This window comes from Peromyscus eremicus, chromosome 5 (genome assembly GCF_949786415.1).
Source record: "Peromyscus eremicus chromosome 5, PerEre_H2_v1, whole genome shotgun sequence".
NCBI classification, from domain to species: Eukaryota; Metazoa; Chordata; class Mammalia; order Rodentia; family Cricetidae; genus Peromyscus; species Peromyscus eremicus.
Window position 1 is genome coordinate 27,520,424 of NC_081420.1, and position 18,727 is coordinate 27,539,150.

Below are 18,727 nucleotides of genomic sequence, written 5' to 3' on the forward strand. Positions count from 1 at the left end.
TAGTAAGATCCTGTCTCAAAATTTTAACTAATAAATTAAATAAAGCAAACAAAACACACTAAGACAAAGCTGTTGAATGATATTTTGTTTGTGTTCTAACAAATAAAGCTTGCCTGGAGATCGGAGGGCAGGGCTAGTGACTAGTTAACCATAGAGGCCAGACAGTGGTGGCTCACTCCTTTAATTCCAGCACTTGGGAGAAGGAAACAAGATCAGGAGTCCAAGGCCACCCTGGGCTATCATGAGATTGAACCAGTCTAAAATAGAAACAGAGCCAGGTGATGGTGGCTCACACCTTTGATCCCAGCACTTGGGAGGCTCACACCTTTAATCCCAGCACTAGGGAAGTGGAAACAGGAATATAAGGAGGTGGAGACAGGGTCTCAGGCCCCATTAGGTCTGAGGGTTTGTAGAGGTAAGAAGTGACTGTGGCTGCTCCTTTGCTCCTCTGATCTTTCAGCTTTCACCCTAATTAATATCTGACTCCAGGTTTTTATTGATAAGACTAATTAGAATTGCACTTCACAAAGCCTTAGTGTTTACTGCACTAAATCAGAAGAACACTGAAGGTGCTTATAGGACACTAATATATAGGTGTCCTCTGTCATTTAAATTATTTGCTCTGTAGAGAAAAAAGCCTTCATCATGTGGCCTTGTTCAAACTTCTCATGAAGGAGAAAACATTCTATGTGACAACTACTTTTACTTTTACTAAACTGTAACACCAAAGGAATCTTTAGAAGGATCACCTAAAAGTTATTAGAGTCCACAGAGCTGGATTCATTCATTACAGAAAGTATCGGCTCACATTAAGGCTTCTGATGGGCAATAAGAGAAAATAGTAAACACCCACACTTTACCTTTCTGCTATCTACCCTCATAACTACAAAGTCCTGTTTCGCTTTTATACAGAGTACCTTCTGCCTTCTGGAATAATTCCCAGAATTGTAAAAAAAAAAAAAAAAAAAAAAGCCATCAATTATATGTTTGAAAAGCCATTTTGAATAGGATCTTGGGAGATGGCTCAGTTGATAAAGTACCAGTCATGCATGTATAAGAGCCCAAGTTTGGATCCCCAGTGCCCATGTAAAAAAGGTGGGCATATCAGCAAGCATCTGTAGAGCCAACATTGGGTCAGGCGCTCATGAGCCAGTCAGCCTAGCTGAACTGATGAGTTCCAAGTTCACTGCCAGACCCTGTCTTGAAAAATTAGGTGGAGAGTATGAGAGGCCCTGTCTCACAAACAAGGTGAAAATGTCTGAGGAAGACATATAATGTTGACTCTGGCTTCCATATGTACCCAAATGCATACATGCACACAACCACATGAACACATACACACCAACATATACACATACATACAGATCTTCTAAATAAAGTTACTACTTTAGATGGTAGAATGTTTCATTCAGTAATTTAAAAAATAAAAATATACTTAATGAAACTTAATACTAAGTAACAGACTATGCCAAGAGTAGGCAGGAATTATATTTGTGAATGTTCAGTCTTCTCTGCTCTTATTAGTCATGACAGAGGGTTTAATGTAAAACCCTCTGCATCATTCCATCAGTGACTATTCCTCCTCACAAAGGACAGCTTCTACTGGAACACACCCACACAGTAAGCCCGACACAAGAGAATTTACTGGAAAGGGGATACAAAGTTGACAGAAGACAGAGGGTTGACCTGGATGTGGGGGAAAAAAAAGAAACAAAGAAAAGAAAAATGCACAGAATTTAGTAAGATTGTAGAATTTCCCAACTAGGAGCCGCCTCAGCAGTCATATGGGATAGGACATTGAATTCTCAAGTAAAATGATAAATATCCAGGAATAAATGCCCAAAATAGATGCCCAAACTCTGTGCCTGTTAGTGGAAAGACTGTGATCTACTAACACTGTTTATACTTTACTTCAACAAAAGCAGTTTTGAACTCCCTCAGGGACCATATTAACAAGGGTAACTAGAGATCAAAGTTGAAAGTTCAAAAATAATCTAAGTTCTTAAACTTAAGTCATTTTTTTTTGAATTTCAAACTTTCATTTGAAATTTTTTGAGATAATTTAAAATACACAACTTGGTTACTTTCTTCAAGACTCATGCAATTCCACCAAGAATGCATAACTCCATGGTCCACAAAAGCCTACCTCACATGGACTCAAAACTGCAAGTAAGAATAACTTCCTAGAAGCCTGTCCCTAGAGCTATCATGATGGAGCAGCTTTCAGAGACACCCAGGAACAGACTAGAGTCACGCACATGGTACTATTTTGTCAGGGTCGCTTCAAGTGGTTTGGGCTGAGCTTCAGCTGAAGCCTGTCTTCCCATCCACACTGTTCAGTAACTTGTCCCTGCAGTAGATACGGATTTCAAATTTGCACATGCAGCCTTACGCATCCCAGCACAAAGCCACACTGATACAGGGCTGCTAGTTACCCAGCTCAGAACTCTTGGCAAACACAAGAAAACATTTCTTTCTTCCACAGCATATGCTGTTATACAAAGTGCAGGACCGCTTAAAAAAAGTGCCTTTATACAGTTATTCATGGTTGCCAACAGTGTTTTACTTTATCAATGTCTTGTTCCACACACAAAAGCCCTTCCAGATTCCCATAGATGAATGCTATCCTAACATCCTGTAATGATCTTCTCACGTGTCAAGCTTGTCCGTAAAAGCGTAATTTTTTTCATTCTCATTTTGTAACTTTTGGTCCATCTGCTCAGCTCTACTTTATGTCCACACTTTCATTCTCCATACTGAAACAGTAATTCATTCTTTCCATTATCATCTCTTTCCAAGCAGGACAAATGTAGGGATTGCTTTTTGGCTGTTATGAATTGGAAGTCTTCCCTCTGCCTCTACCAAATCTCTCCCTAAGAAATACGTCATCTGAAAACACAGGAGGCCTAGGAAGGCATTCTAAGACAGCACTGTTCTACTGGTGCAGTGTACTTGCACATCACCTATCCACAGCACTAGGTAAGAATCATTCATAGCCACTTGCCAAAAAAGAAACGAAAGCCGGTACATATGCAGTAATTTATGCAAATGTCTCTGCCCACCCAGTAAACAAAATTCAGAATCTAAGCAATTTAAGTGCTTTTCAAAGGCCCAAGTCTCTTCAATACAGTTCCTTCCCTTAACTTTAGTTTTACCCAAATTATTTAGGCCAAACATCAGTACATTGAATAATTAAACCAAATAAAATTCATAACCTTCAATGTTAGAAATGAAATAAATATTTAAATAAATGAACAAAACAATCTGAACCAAGGGCCAAATTGGCCCCTGGCTTGATTTTATACACAAAGCTTCCTAAAGCACAGCAAAGGACATTTTTCAGAGTGACATACATACATCCCCCAAGACGCAAATAACCTGCAGCATGACCTGGTCCTTTACAAAAACATTTGCTAGCCCTTACTGTAACGTAACTCACTGAGAAGTTTTTTGCACTGTTAGTAAAATCTCCTGATTTAAAAATATATGTAGACTATACAGACATAGAAAGTAGGAAAAGTATAAATGCATGGACGTATTGACATTAATACAAAGGACAAAGAATGGCATCTGAATGAAAGACAATACAATAAACAGCTGGCAACTTCACAGAAGTATTCCTGTGGTTTAGTCCTTAAATCCTTCTCTTAGGTTCTTTATCATAAAGTAAAAAGATGAAAGAATACATATCTCATAGATAAAGGATTAATCCAGACCCTGTTCAGAAGGTACTTCACTCAATGCCCAATGAATAAGAGCTCAGCTGAAGTAAAACTGACTCAGAGACCTCTAGACATCTGTAACACAAGAAAACAGCCAGACTGAGAACTGAGAATAGATGGAAATCTTGTTTGTTCAGATGATTTTCTGTATGTTGGCAGGATGCAGAGGGACTGCATATGAGCAAATTATAAAAGAACTAGATATGCTACAATTTCTACAAAACAGTAAGAGATGTTGGGCAAAACTGAGGTAAGAGACTGACTCTGCAAAGTAGACCTTGGGGCTAGCAAGATGTCTCAACAAGTAAAGGTACTGTTGCCAAACTGGATAACCTGAACTCCATCCCCAGGAACCACAAGATGAAAGGAGAGAACAGACTCCCAAATGTTGTCCTCTGATTTCTACACAGGCGTCACAGCACAAACATGACCCACAATGCACACACATGCAAATACACTAAAATCAATCAATGTAAAAACGAGGGGACGGGGTGCTGGAGAGATAGCTCAGCAGCTAAGATTGCTTGCTGCTTTTCCAGAGAACCAGAATTCAGTTCCCACTACTCATGCCAGGGAGCATGTAACAGCCTGGAACTCTAACTCCAGGGAATCTGATATCCTCATCTGACCTCCAAAGGTACCCACATATATGTAGCATACATTCACCCAGATACACAAATGAAAATAAATCTTTAATTTCTTAAAATGTAAAACTTGAACACTGCTGGTGAGAAAGTAAATCATGTAGAAACCTAGGAATTCTGTGCACAAAACAATCAAAACTGGTTCTTGGGGGGCATAATGTCAACTCTATATTCCTATCACTCAAGAGGCTAAGGTAGGAGCTTCCCAAGTTAAAGACCCCAGTGATATGAAGCAAGACTATAATAAACTTGCAAAAAACTTTGATTCTTAAAATTGTATCTTAATACATAAACTAGCTTCTATAACAGCATGTGGATTGTAGCCTTCAGATAAATAGAAAAAAATATTCAGTCTGAAAGGTCCTCCAGAAGTCATTCAGTTCAAAGCTCAGATTCTATAAATTAGGACATGCAGGAAACTAGTCAGATAATCTAAGTAGATGATTCTGTGGTAAGCTGATAAAAATGGGCCCCATAGGCTCATATATTTGAATGATTAGACACCAGGGAGTAAAACTCTTTGAAAGGATTAGAAAGATTAGGAGGTGTGGCCTTGTTGGAGGAAATGTCACTAGGGGTGGGTTTTGAGGTTTCAAATAGCTCAAACCAGGCAGCCTGTGGATGAGGATGTAGTTCTCAGCTACAGTTCCAGTGCCATGCTGGTCACCATGCTCCTTGCCTTGATGATAGCGAAATAAATAACCCTTTGAAACCATAAGCTAACCCCCAATTGAATGCTTTCTTTCATAAGAGTTGCCTTGGTCATGGTGTCCCTTCATAGCAACAGAACATAGCAATAGTAACTAAGACAATGACTTATCCCAGTGACCCAATCCCCAGGTAAAAGTATTTTCTATTTCACATTATTACAGTCTCCTTCTTCTGACTTCACTGTTCACAAGCAGAATAATCTTGGTCTTTCATCCTCAGTTAAGAGGATCCTTCAGACCACTGTTAGAATTGAGTGAATTAATACAGAGGACCCTGCAACAGTACCTGGACCATATAAAACTCTCAATAAATGGCAGCTACAACTGCTAATAGTTAACTTACCCCAGTACATTGGACATCTACTCCCTGAATCACCTGGTCCAACACAGGCTAAGACAGCAAGGTCAATAGGAAGTCAAGCCTCCACAAAGGGATGCTAATTACCTCCTTCACACAAAGCTGAGGGAAGGTTTTGTGATTTCAGGCTTACATCAAGAGAATGTATTAGCATCCTTAATATCATCCTCTCAAGTAGCCACTCTTCCTATCTTTTGAGTGATGTGAGTAGAAAGGGACTGGGCACACTCAGGGAATTTCCATATTTAGAAGGGTGAGGCAGAGGGACTATCATGAGTTCAAGGCAAAGCCATCCTGGGCTGCACAGACACACTGCCCTAAAAACACAGGAGGAAGAAGAACCTAAAGCTTCAATTTTATAGCCATTGATTATACCTCAATTTTAAAGGTTGTTTTAGAACGTTGTCCACATTAATAATACTAGAAACTTTCTTTACCACCACAAATCTAGCACAGTGACTAAAAAATAAACTGGTAATTGATGTAAAGTTTATTGGGGACTTATTAGATTTTAGTTATTTTTTAGTTGTGTGTGTGCATGCATGCACTTGAGTATGAATGCATGCACCAAGGGCAGCCAGAAGAGTGTGTCCGATCCCCTGAAGTTGGAGTTACAGGCAGTTGCGAACCACCCAATGTGTGTGCTAGGAACTGAACTTGGGTTCTCCATTAGAATAGTGCATGCCCTTAACAGCTGAACCTTTTCTCTAACCCTAATGTGAAGTTTATAATGGGTCCACAGTCCTCTCTCCACCTCCTTCATTCCTGTTGGAAAACCTAAGCAATTCACAAACTTACCAGAATAATGGTTTCTCTGAACTACAATTGCCTTGCTGAAAAGGATCAGTGGTGAGTAACCATAGTCCACACAAGGTCATCACTATGCAAAAGCCATCAGATATATGCTATAATGACAGATATAATATATAGTCTATATGGTAAAAAAAATATATAATTTGACTATTTTAAAATAAATACATACATTTTACTCTACTAGTTTCCATTTTCACTCAAAAAAGATCACATCAAGAGAGTATGTTTTGCATCCTGCTGACAAGGATAAATAACAAAAAATCTCTAAGCAGGCAGTTTCCTCTATTACCTGTGAGAGAGTTATTGGCACAAGCTTTCTAGAAAGCAATTCAGCACTATCATGAAATTTAATACTGTTCACACTCTTTGGCACAGTGATGAAAGCTATCATAAGAAAAACCAAAATTAAGGCACGACTTAAAAATGCAGTTTTATTTAATGACATTTATATAGGAAAAAGTTAAAAACAGTATGAATATCCCAAAACAAAAGAATAATTAAGCAATTTATACAATAACCACACAATAAAATATCATGTAGTCATTAAATATAACAAATTTTGGAAAGAATCCTAAAGATGAAACAATATACTAGTGTTAATTTAGGTCATATAATTGTGTGCATAAAACCTTACCTATACAAATACATGCTTACTATGTATACCATGTTCTGCACCTGCAGGCCAGAAGAGAGCACCACATCTCATTATAGATGGTTGTGAGACACCATGTGGTTGCTGGGAATTGAACTCAGGACCTCTGAAAGAGCAGCCTGTGTTCTTAACCTATGAGGCATCTCTCCAGGCCCAACTAGCCAGGCAGTGGTGGCTCATGACTTTAATCTCAGTACTTGGGAGGTAAAGGCAGGCAGATCTCCGTGAGTTCCAAGACAGCCTAGTCTACAGAACAAGTTCCAGGATAGCTAAGCTACACTGAGAAACCCTATCTCAAAAAAACCAAACCCCTCCACCTCTACACACACACACACACACACACACACACACACACACACACACACACACACATACACACACCCCAAATATATGTGCTATAACACTATGTGCTAGACATAAAAACCATGGGAAGAATTATGTGAAAAGTTTAATAGCAGTTACCACTGGTTCTTTATTCTATTTTATACTTCTATTAAATTTTCTAAATTCCTGTTTATTGTATTTTAAAGTTTATTTTGAAAACATAGCTATTAAAAGAAAACCTTTCAAATTGTCCAGTTGTGTTCTAGACACTGTATGGCCTGCATTAAAGAAGCGTGTCAGTGCAAATACATCCTTGGCAAGGTAATTGCATATGATGCCCACCTACACCATTACTTCTTATGTGAATAAAAGCAGAATACTTGTGTAGGAAACTTTATACTTGACCAATTTTCTCTGTTCATCCATAAATCAGCTGTCATAAACACGATAGCAGTTACCCAGTGCCACTTCTTGAGGAGCAAATTTTAGGAAACTGGTCCAATTGTAAATACATTTCTTAATTATACTCTTAAAAAAAGCTTTTAATATGTGTGAAACCTCAAAAGCTATATGGCATCTTAGTTAAAGAAGAAAACCTTTCTTACTTGTAAGGAAAAGGTTCACTAAAACCTGGATGAAACTAAGGCAGGCCTGTTAGCCAAGAGGTTCCTTATGCAGGGCTGCTGGGGCACAGTGAGGAAGTAGGTCACAGTCAGAATCCAGCAGGTGCTTTGTGTTTGTTTGTTTGTGTGTTTGTTATTGATATTTTTCAAGACAGGGTTTCTCTGTATAATAACTTCGGCTGTCTTGAACTTGCGTTGTAGACCAGGTTGGCCTTGAACTCACGATATCCAGTGGTTGTTAAAACTGCCTCATTGGGTGGAGCATCAGTAACAGCACAAGCAGCACTGTAAAGGCTGAGTTCTTTCAGAAGGCCTGGGAATGCTAGGAATCAGTAGCAAACCTATCATTTCACTTTGCTTTTCAATCTGTGCAGACCTGTTCCTCAGGAGACTCAGGATTCCTTGCCCACTAGGCTATCTTATAAAGACGTTTCACTGTTGAGAGATCAAATACCAAGACATTACTTTTCACAGTAAGCAGAAAAATGGGCTGAATGAAGAGCTGCCTAAGATCTACTTTCACATTCCCAAGCCCAGCTTAGCTCACTGAGCTCCTACAGAGCACCATTGAAATGATATGCAAATATGCACTCCAGCAGCCTATCGCTTCATATGTAAATAATGAAGCCTAAATAAACATACTCCTTTCAGAAATCTTGATGTGGGTTTTCTGTATCCTCCTCTGTCAACTTTACTTGGTGTGCCTGCAGCACTGGCATAAGCCTATAGTCAACTCCTATAGGACAACCCTTACCTCCCCCTTGACAGTGCATCCTGTATTCTAAGTTGTAATAAACCACTCACTGGACACTTTCAGTTCCTCAAATCCAAACCCTACTAATGCAGCAATCAATCATCTTTCCCTACCAGCTATACAATCCTTTCCTGTTGGTACTGTTCTCGGCAACCACTGGCACTGTACAAAGGCCACAGTTTGCCCATGCTCAGCCGTCTCACTCCAGTGCTGCTGTGCTGAAGACATCTCACGGCCAGTTTGTGAGGACTGTATTCTCTGGGCTGCTGCCGACACACCTTTCCAGGTCCCCTTTTCACTGCTTCCCGTTTGCCAACTCCTTCAACATTTTAATACTGCAATTAAGTTCGAAGTCAGAGAGAGAGAGAGGGAGGGAGGGAGGGAGGGAGGGAGGGAGGGAGGGAGAGAGAGAAGGAAACAGCAGAGATTGCTATGACCTATTCCACACTAAAATTCATAACTCAAATTAGTTCAAATTTTGTACTCAAGTAAGTTTTGGAACCAATTTTTCTTCAGGGCTTTTCTCAGACCTGAGAATTACAAATAAGAGGCCTTGGGCACAAGTTTCCTTGGTTCTAAGTCCACTGCTTGCTGTTAGCCAGGCCCCAAAGAGCCCCTTCTCTAAACTTTAACCTTTTTATTCTAACAATGGAGAAAACATAAGGGCCTTCTAAACACACGTCCACATTGCTTTTCTGCTCGGAAACCTGTCACAGTCCCAATGCTAAGTCAAGACTTCCTGTGGTCCAGTCCCAAGCTACTTTTCTTGCCTCCTCTTGGAATCCTTCCTACAACATGCACCTAGTTTACTACTCTGCACCTATGTACTGAAAAACGAGTCCAGCAGGTTGTCTTTCCATAAACAGTATTTTCAATAATTCTGATGTTTGAATACAGATGTTAAGAGCGGTAATATAATTTTAATTAATAACAAAACTAAAATACCTTGGAGCAGTTTCAGCTCATCTTGCCTGTACTGCCTAGCTCTTGGTCATTTAAGAAGAAGGAACCTCAACTGAGAAAATGCTCCCAAAATATGATCTGTGGGCCTGCCTCTGGGGCATTTTCTTGATTAATGATTGATGAGAGAAGGCAGGCTGAGTGATCCCTGAGGAGCAAACCTGAGGAGGCAACAATGTTCCTGCATGGCTTCTGCATCAGTTCCTGCCCTAACCTCCCTCAGTAATGGAGTATGAGCTGTAAGATGAAATAAACCCTTTCGTATTCAAGATGCTTTGGTCATGGTGTTTATCACAGGAAGAGAAACCTAACAAGATCTAGATTCTCAATGACATTAACCAAAGGAAAATGTAACTCAATATGAGTGCAAAAATAAGATTGATAGCAACGGCATGTGATGGATTTAGGAAAATCAGTTCTAGAATTCATGTCATTTTTAAAGAAAATAAGATCACATGACAAAATGCTTACTTTTCCTCAACCAAAGAACTTAAAAAGTCAAACATACAGCTGAAACTTGGTCAAATATGACAAATGCCAAAAAACTTAAAATGGGGGGGGTGGGGGGGGACTAGAGCAATGGCTCAAAGGTTAAGAGCAGTCTGCTCTTTCTGTGGAGCTAGGTTTGATCCCCAGCATCCATATGGTGGCTCACAACCTTCTCTAAATCTAGTTCCAGGTTATCTAAGGCCCTCTTCTGGCTTTTGAGGGCACTGCATGCACATGGTACAAAGACATACATGCCTGTAAGGCACACATACACACAAAGTAATTAATTAATAAATTTTAAAATTAAAGAAGATTAAAATGCATAAGCCCAGGGCCCTAGCTACCCTGGCCAGAAGAGCTTCTTTCTGAGAGGAGAGAAAGACCACTCGCCACAAAGTCAGTCGTTAGAGACAAAGCCACACAATGATAGCCACATCTCAACCTTGGAGTACACCTCAGGGGTTACACAGGAACAGTTTTGTGCAATGTACCAAGATCACCAAGAAGCCAGTTTCAATGTTCTTAGGAACAGAATTTGATGCATCTATTATTATTATTAACTGAGCACCAAAAAAAACTCATCTTCTATGGGCCTCACTGAAAACAAAACGAATGTTTAAATTGGAAATAATCACACATTACATCAAATGATCCAGTCAGTAATCACTTGTGAACATGGACTTTGCTCCATTAAAAAGTAACAAATTTGGAGCAGAAATAATTCATTTTATTATTTCTGTGAGGTGGGAAAGCCCACAAAGTACCTGTACCAAGAAAGTATTTCTTCAAAACTAATGACTGCAAAAACGAATTAACAACTCCCATTCCACAGTGCTCACAGAACTGTTTCCATGAGCTCAACACGAAACAAGTTGTTCAGCAGGATCATTCACATTCTATATGATCAACAGATGTGTACTTTGAAACTATCACCTTGGAATACCATGAACTACTTAAGAGGACATAGCAATACATGTAAAGTTGTATGGACAGCAGCCCACACACACACTCACTCTCCTTGCATTGTCTATTTAGACAGGTATATTTTTCACAGAATCTCATCCAGCTGAGTCCTAAAAATGGTTACAGGCCCTAACAGTGACCTTCCTTCTATCCCGGGTACTTCAACATCCTTGACAAGCATCTAGTGAATGAATTCTTCTGTAATAACTCATGACCATGTGCTTTCTTGATTGACTCCAGAGCATATATGAGACAATGGAGAAGCTCTCAGGGAAGGCAACTGCAGGTCCCATATATATGAGGGTCTCTAGCTGGTAAACACCAGCTGCCCCTTAGCACATATCAGTGCTCCTGGCTTGCATGTAAGTGTAAGTAATTTTTAGCTCAAATGGTGATTTATTTACCTATCATTGGCTTCAAGGCATATTTAAAGTCAGGATTTATAACCATCAGCAAGAAACTGACACTGGGCAATGCCGCCTGAGGCACATGGCCTCCACTGGTTGGCAAAGGCCCATTACAATATTAATGAGAATGCCATTTGTCAAGACAATTATGAATGAATCTGACAGCTACAGAAAGCAGATAGCCCCGTGAAAGACAGGCCCAGGGCATATGGATCAAATGCCTGAGAAATCCCTTGATACTTCTGTCTTTTGTACTTGTGGCCTTTTGTGTAGATAATGTCTTATTAAAACATTAAGTCTGAGGGAGGAAAAGTAGGGGAGAAGCAAGTATTAACACAAGTATTATCTGTGTGCATAATCCCCTATGCCCATTCAGAAGAATCTTTTCATCAGTATAACTCAGTTGAAAGTGACTACCAATATCAGTCTTTGATAATAAATGCCATGGTTTCAATAATGAGAATTCTGAAAGTGTTTTTCAAACTGGGAATATCTTTATTTATTCAAAAATAAAAGAGCACTCATGAGAAAAGTATCACGTGATGGAAACAAAAACACCAGGACAATATCACTTTGAAAGGTTTTTTCCATTCTTAAACACAAGTTCCAAGAGGAATCAATTTGGATATCTAAAGCCAAAAGGTTAAGATACTCAATTAAATGAATGCATGAAGGATTGACTGCAGACCAATGATTCTACAAATTAATTTGAATGCTGGTTAATAAGTGACATAAGATATCACCGTATTTGGAAGTGATGTGACTCTCAATCACTTTTTCACTATTTTTAACTTTTTAAAGTGTCATGTAAAATTAAGTTCATGTTATCAGTATCTATTAATATGAGTGCTTTCCTAAATATGCCAGAGGAAAGCTCATCATGCACAAGGTACACAACACACACACACACACACACACACACACACACACACACACACCAGTATATACAAATAGCCAAACAAAAATATCTCATGCTCTTACTATCTCAAGAAACCCAAGTGAAATAGCAAACTGATAGTTAATTTCAACATTTATCAGCTTCTTTCTTACCTTATTTGCTACAAAAAAAAAAAAAATTAACTGGACTATAGTTCTATATAGTCCACATTTGGGGAGAAACATTGCAATTATCCACAAACTCTAGCATTTAAAAAAGTTTCATAATAATTTTAGTAATATATATTACTAAATATATACATATATATAAATATATATAACAATTTTAAATTTTTAAATGTTCAGCTAATGAAAGAGAAGATTTTCAGCCAGAAATCATTTAGCAAGCAGAATGGTAATGGCAAATAAAATTAAAAATTGTTTCAAGTAAGCTCATTAATTTCATATTAAAAAACTATTTTAAGGAATTAGAAATATTACTGCTACACAGAAAAGTAAGCTCTGGGTTAAATTTTTTCTCCTAACTATTCTAAATAAGCTGATTTTTAATCTACAATTCTCCAAATAAGTTCACTGCATATAAAATCCTGGGATGCTAGCTCTGGCAGAGAAGAGAATAAGTTACAGCGCATGGGCACATCTAGTCCCAAGGCCCAGGACTTGTGAGCAGAGGCCAACGCGATCCAGTGTACCTTCATACAATTGCAACTGCAGCACCCCCCTCAAAGCCTCCACAGCTCAATTCTTATTCCTTCAAACTTGAAAACAACACAAAGGCCCACCTACTGACAAGATAATGCTACAGTGAAGCACCGGGCCATGATTTGTCCAGGCTGCAGCCCACCATGCAATGCCCACTGCCTGGCCTTGCCAACAAACACCACCTACCATGTTTTCTTCAATATGTTCTCTATACGATTTCTTCCAAAATTGAAGCCAATTTCCCATTAACATGATTCAAAACTCCACTAATGTTTTATCTGCATTAAAAACTGTCTTAACTGGATGTATGCTCCTGTAATTCCAGCACTCAGAAACTGAGGTAGAAAAATTTGAGTTCCAGACCAGCCTGAGTTACACAGCAAGAACCTGTCAATAATAATAAAATAACAATAACAATAATGAGAAGGAAGAGAAGGAGGTCGTGGGTACTGAGCTATCTCATCTTTGTTATAGGTATGTTTCTTCTACACAGGTCGTCCCATGGCTCATGAAAATACTATATCAGTTAAGACTAGTCTGGTCTGTCAGATCTTAAGCCACTTGAGGACAAGGTAAATACTTTGTCATTAAAGAGGGATGTTTTTCCAAGTCAAAAGGAACAACTCTGTTATGAACATCTAAGGTGATAAATTTCCAAATTACTGTTTAGTCAAGAACCCATAACATCCACTCACCTCACAACGACTTTTACATGTCACCATCTACTATCCATAGCAGATCTCAAAAGACAGTAGTAAGAAAAGCCAATGTACAGTCAGCATAGGAAGTCAATTGCAAGCATAGAATCAAACATCACTTTTAATTATTAATTCAAAGATCATTATAATGCACACAGTACATTATATGCCTGAGCATAGCAGAAAGACAGCAGCAGCCTCACCCATCCCCATATACTCTCATTTTCCCCTAAAAATCATCTTATATTGCACTACAACCTCACTGGTTTTTGTAAGGACAACTAATACATGAAGGTGTTTAAATTACCAATATACAGAAGATACTCATGATAGTTAATATTATCTACAAAGCCCCTGTGATTACAGACTTAGCAAATACAGAAGCAGTATGCACATAGAGGAAATACAGGGTTGATTTCCCGGAAGCTCCCAGTCATATTATTGCCACCTGATCAATACATAACCTTGTTCTATGTGTTTCTGTTTAAACGCACTTTATATGGTTAATATATTACATTACCAGTGATTTCATGGCCAATACCTAAATGAAGCTTCTAACATGTGTGATTTCTCAGATGTATCTTCCAAAGTTCCTACACTCAGGTTCTAGAAGAAACTCCAGCACAATGGTTGGCAGTCACTGTAAAAAGTAAAATCAATAATAAAAACAATTATCTGCTGTGAGATGTCCTTCTGTATGCTGTAAATGTGTGTTGCTCTCATTGGTTGATAATAAAGTAGTTTTGGCCAATAGTGAAGCAAGATAAGGTTAGATGATACAATCAAACTGAGGAGAGAGATGAAGAAGGATGGGAGTCAAGGAGACATCAGCCAGCCAGCCTGCCACTGAGGAAGCAAGACGTGTAGAAAATGAAGTAACAAGCCACAAACCACATGGCAAAACAAAGAAATATGGGTTAATTTAAATGTAAGAGCTAGCTGGTAATACGCCTGAGCCATTAGCCAAGCATTTATAATTAATATAAGTCTCTGAATGGTTATTCGAGAACTGGTAGGCAAGAAAGAACCATTGTTTACAATTACCAGTGTCCAAAACATGATACCAAACAGACTAAGAAAAGGTTCCTTGTTTCAGCATGAAAGCTGAAATGTGAAGGCAGAACACTGCCTAGTACAACCTTAGCCGCAGTGTGCATGCGTATCAGCTTGCCCTCACTGCCTCTGCTCCACATGTCAGTCAGTCAGTGCAGTATCTCAAGTCCTGATTTCAGGTACAATTCTGAAGAGTGAGCAAATACAGATACAGAAGACTTGCATGATGCAGACTGAGTGTGAACCAAGACACTGTTAATAGTAGATGGCTCACAGGAAAGGAAACGGGTGGCTAGGCAAAGGAGGGAGAGAAACTTGTGTTTTACTCTAAGCCCTTTTGTCCTTTGAGTTTTGCAGAGAGAGGGAGGAAGAGGAAGAGAGGGACAATGCTCACATGGATGAAGTTTATGATGATATGTGTATATAAGAAAACAGTATTAAACACATTTTAAAAATTTACAAAAATAAATTTTAGCTTTGGGTTCATATGTTAAAAAGGAGACAAAGGAAGAAAAAGTGAAAAGGAAAGTGAAATAAAAATTGAAAGAACCATCTATTTTTTCTACATTGAGGCAACTGTAAACAAACTCTCAGGTGAGGAAACAGCACATAAAAACGACTTAAAAGCAAATAATACTAACATCTTAAGTCCTCAGTTCCCACCAAAAGAGGAGGCCACAGAGAATAGGACACACACAGAAATTGTTATCAATGAATTGCATCAGAAGAATCGCTTTACATTACAGCTATGTTCCCCCAGGAAATTTAAATATAATACTTTATATAACACTTAATAAATTATTCTGTGTAGATCAGTACCTGTTCCAAGACCACCACCACCACCAGCAGCAGCAGCAGCAGCTGTAAGCATGGTTTCACCAATGTTCCTAAACAGATACTGAGAGAGTGGGCAGTCACTACTCTAAAAACCCTCAGGACAGATTCTGAGGTCAACTAAAATTTAGGTCTCATGAAAATAGAAACTATAAGCTATTAGAAACTATAAGCTTTTCCTATTGACAATGATTGATCATTAAAAGGATCTAAGGCTATTTTGTGCAATCACATGAGAGTCACAGATCATATATACTGTCTCAGTCTCTTTATGTAATTAACGTAAAAGAAAAAACAATCTTTGGTGAAAAAATTACACCAATACACTCCTCTGGCAGGCACTGGTAATGAGTAACTGGAAAGGGCCAGAAGGCATTTCTTAACATTGACAATGATGGCCAGGCGGGTGGTGGCGCACGCCTTTAATCCCAGCACTCAGGAAGTAGAGGCAGGCGGATCTCTGTGAGTTCGAGACCAGCCTGGGCTACAGAGTGAGTTCCAGGAAAGGCTCCAAAGCTACACAGAGAAACCCTGTCTCGAAAAACCCAAAAAAAAAAAAAAGAAAAGAAAAGAAAAAAAATTGACAATGATGTTTAATATCTTGATAGATTTGAATTTTACAGGTGCAAATATTTGCCACAAAGTGATGGATAATATACCAATTACCTGTGCATTTCACTGTATGTAGAATTTGTGAGAACGAATCATAGTCATATATGACTAGGAGCTCCAGTTAGGTACTTGTCTGCATTTAAGAGAAAGTCAGCGACTCACTCTGAAAATCCCCCTCAGGAAAAGAAAGATGGGTATATAGATGGAAAGGGGGAAAGTGGATGGATGGCAAAGTATGTATAATACCATGTTTACTGAAGAATGCACGTGGGGCTTTATAGAAATGCACCATGACGCTGTTTCAGCCCAGTCTGTATGCTTGAAACCCTTCAATAAAATATTAACAGGATAAATAGTAGGTACTGGGTTGTACCAAAAGTACCATGGTGTATTCAAGTGTAAGACTCCTACCTATATGCTTGTATTTCAAATCCTAGAACACTGTGACAGTAGCTCAGGCAGTGCAAAGTGACAGGAAAATGACAACACAGAAGATTTACTTCAGAAACTTCCATTTCACAAAAAACAGAGGCTACAATGGCGAAAGCAGTGTGAATACATATACAAGAATATTATCGCTGGCGATAATTAGGAATTCCTACACATGTGTACCATGGGCCTCGGAAAGGAACAACATCACACCTCCTCCTTCTTCAGGACTCTGTGAATAACACACATAGAGCTAGAAGAAAGTTTTTACTAATGCAGCCCAGGCTGGCCTCAAACTCAGAATAAGCTTCCCTTCTCGGGCTCCTAGTGTGCATTACAGGTGTAAAATACCAAGTGTTACCAACACTACCCAACAGCTGGCTTCATATCTTGACTTCACAGATGGCTGACTTTCCAGGACATCAGAATTAGGGTGCATGGGAGCTGAAGGCAGTGCTGGTCTAGAGGCCACAGTTTCACACCACCAAGCCATGAAGCCATTTCCAGCACCCCAAGGTGTCTTTTAATGAGATTTTTCCAGTTATTTTAGTGACAAAACATTTCGGGGGGGGGGGGGGGGAGTCTCTATTCTCTATGATAAAATGCTTCAAAACCAAGAAGTCCGGTTTCTTTTTAACTGCCTATGAAAGATTACAGGCTTATTTTCTGACTTTGACACTCATTTGAAATTCAGATTCTTTAGTATAACATAATATGAGCTGTGGAGATAATTAATATCATGTTAAAATATCTCAGGATAAAGTAAGAGAACAAAGAAAAGGAACATTCTTAAAGTTCAAGCCTCTTTCCTATGCCACTGAACTGAACTGTCTGCTGCTCTCAAAAACACAATCCAAACACTGAGCTGAAATTCTTCCTCTGTACATCCCCACTGCCCTATTCTGCAGGAGAAGGACATGGCCTCATTGTACATGTGCACGTGCGTGTGTGTGTGTGTGTGTGTGTGTGTGTGTGTGTGTGTGTGTCAAGGAATGAGTAGGAAAGCCCCACTTCCAGGAGCTCCAGCTTCAGTTACCTTTCTCTGTAATCAAAATGCTTTTCTTTCTTTCTTTTTTGTTTTTGTTTTTGTTTTTGTTTTTCAAGACAGGGTTTCTCTGCATAGCTTTGGTACCTGTCCTGGAACTCACTCTGTAGCCCAGCCTAGCTTGGAACTCACAGAGATCCTCCTGCCTCTGCCTCCCGCATGCTGGGACTAAAGGCGTGCGCCACCACCGTCCGGCTTAAAATGCTTCTCTAATTTAATTTACTGAGAGGGAGGGAACATCCACACAAACACACTCTGCTGAGTCCAGGTGTGTTGCTGGAAGAAACACCTGAAGTTCAACAGGTTATTGTATTCACAATCCTACAGAATCAAGGTTAGAACTTGAAGACAATCTTCTCATTGAGAAGTCCTGAGGTAACGCAAGTTGTCATTACAGCAGGAGTACCTGTCTCTTCTGAACCTGCGTCTTATAAACCACTGGGATTAATAACTGGATTCCATGTAGTGGGTAGCCATTCCAGTTTTGACCTGGAAGTTCCAACCCCCACTGAGGCTTCGGTAACGGTCACGCCTACAAGGCAAGGCAGAGAGAGGACACTGAAGACCCAAGATCCGGATTCACGGGCTCTCTTGGTTCCTGGACCCTGGATGCTGAAGGTAGACCGAGCAGAGTTCTCCAGAGAATACCGCCGGACTGCACCTTTCCCGGACCCTTCAGCCTATCCCTTCACTTGTAAATTACCCCACAAAATAAACCTCCCTTTTAACTACATGGAGTGGCCTTAATAATTTCACCAATTCCACCCTGATGACCTTGTCTAACCCCAATCTTGTTACAAAAGCCTCACCTCTAAACACCAGAGAATAAAAGTTCCACCTTCCTACTACTTTCCAACGGAGACTCAAGCTGCACCTAATCCCAAGGCCCATCAGCCAATGAGCCTCACACAATATGCAGGCCTAGCAGTCCTTGATATATTTCACTATCACAAGAGTAGCCTGCAAAGAGATTGTTCCCCTCTGCAGCAAAGAATCAAGAGCACAAAAGGCAGTTATTTCCTTACAGTCACCTCCGGC

At 39.4% G+C, this 18,727-nt stretch overlaps 1 protein-coding gene across 6 annotated transcripts in view; it reads right to left on the bottom strand.

Moving 5' to 3' along the window:
• The window catches only part of Fars2 (phenylalanyl-tRNA synthetase 2, mitochondrial), a 453,987-nt gene that overhangs the window by 362,044 nt on the left and 73,216 nt on the right, over window positions 1-18,727 (bottom strand). Inside the window, exon 1 of one of the 6 annotated variants that reach the window (XM_059263164.1) lies at window positions 14,258-14,343. The exons of the other annotated variants lie outside the window; for them this stretch is intronic. The gene's annotated coding sequence lies outside the window, so the exon portion shown is untranslated. Of the gene's footprint in view, window positions 1-14,257; window positions 14,344-18,727 lie in introns of those variants that run through there. 6 annotated transcript variants of the gene reach the window in all.